Source organism: Triticum dicoccoides, chromosome 2A, assembly GCF_002162155.2.
Source record: "Triticum dicoccoides isolate Atlit2015 ecotype Zavitan chromosome 2A, WEW_v2.0, whole genome shotgun sequence".
Taxonomy (NCBI): Eukaryota; Viridiplantae; Streptophyta; class Magnoliopsida; order Poales; family Poaceae; genus Triticum; species Triticum dicoccoides.
The window spans coordinates 181,420,838-181,422,283 of record NC_041382.1 but is presented as its reverse complement, the minus strand read 5'-3'; the positions used below and the strand labels follow the sequence as shown (position 1 = coordinate 181,422,283).

At 51.0% G+C, this 1,446-nt stretch overlaps 1 long non-coding RNA gene across 1 annotated transcript in view; it reads left to right on the top strand.

Moving 5' to 3' along the window:
* The first annotated feature begins 610 nt into the window (after positions 1-610).
* The window catches only part of LOC119354094, a 1,479-nt gene continuing 643 nt past the window's right edge, over positions 611-1,446 (top strand). Inside the window, exon 1 of the long non-coding RNA XR_005170631.1 lies at positions 611-761. This is a non-coding gene — a long non-coding RNA (uncharacterized LOC119354094). The remainder of the gene's footprint in view (positions 762-1,446) is intronic.

Here is a 1,446-nt window from a genome sequence, read left to right as displayed (position 1 = left end):
TAGTACTACTGAAATGGGCCCTGAAGGCCTCACAGAAAATGACTGCATCGGCCCTTTCCAAACACATGGATTTGGGCCGTCTCGTTGTCTTGCCACCCCTGGCCCAGACCCAATTCCTTTCTCGGTAGACCTTTGCACAAATTCAGTCGAGCCCCTGCCGGCCGAGATCCTGTCTGAATCCGATTATTTCTCCACGCTGCATGCGGCACTCCGCCGGATTTTGTTCGCAACCCAAACGACCAGCCGGCCCTCCTAGCTACGCTCAATGGCTCGTGCAACCTCGAGTCGAACGTCCCGGTGTGCTTCACCCGCACGTATCCTCTACATATATAGCCTGCGTTTGCCTCTCAGACCACTCTTCAGGTCCCTCCAGTTCCCAGCAACATTCGAGCGGCTGAGCCGAGCCTTGCTGCGTCCGGCCGAGCATGAGCTACTTCAACCAGCAGCAGCAGGCTCCGGTCACCGGTAACTCCACAGGACTCCAAAATGGCTCCTGCGCGCGTGCTCGCTGCTTAGTACCTTTGCGTGAACTGATGGTTCGGCCTTTTTTTTCTCTTCTTCTTCTTCTTGCTGGCGTGGCGGCGAGCAGCGTACCCACCGCCGCAGGCCAACTACGTGGTGGCGGCGCCTCCGGCGGCGTACTACGCGCCGACTGCGCCACCGCCGCCGCCGGGCTACCCGACCAACTACGACGCGGGCATGGGTGCCCCGCAGCCAGCGCAGACACGGAGCCGCGGTGACAAGGCCTTCTTGGAAGGATGGTAAGCTTTCACGTCTCAACTCACCATTTCACCCGCCTCACCTCACCTGATTATATATGCCAAGCAGTTGTGCAGTTCTGAGATAAATCACGGGTGCTCATATGCTATATATGACATGCACACCTGCAAATGTTTGTGCAAAAATAGCGGTGTACGTGCCTGAAAAAAAAAGAGCAAATTTGCTAACTTTATGTTGTACTCCCTCTGTCCCATAATATAAGAGCGTTTCTGGCAGTAGTGTATAATCCCTGTCTAGTGGAAGCAGATTGTCAGGAGTTGATCAATCAATGGAATTCTCGCCGCAGCTCCCTGTTAGTTGTGGCACTGATCTTTTTAGAAGTTGGAGAGATAGCCTCATCGTTTTCCTCTTTCATAATTCGACGTGTTTACAGTCACCAATCAACCGGCCTATCTTTGCGCGAAACAAGCTTGTGCGCTGATGGTAATCGGAAGTTTTTTTTAAGGAAGGCCATCATGACTAGCTTTATTACAACTTAAACTACATCATCTAAAAGTTTAGGAATAATACAAGCTGGAGGCTCGTTAACCCAACTTGTTCTAATCTTATTACAATAACTATGATTAGTTAGCACATGAGCTGTTTGGTTCAAAGAACGACCACAATGCTTAAAAATAACCTTCCCAATAAGCGATGAAACGTCCACACATTCCGCGTTTCATGGTA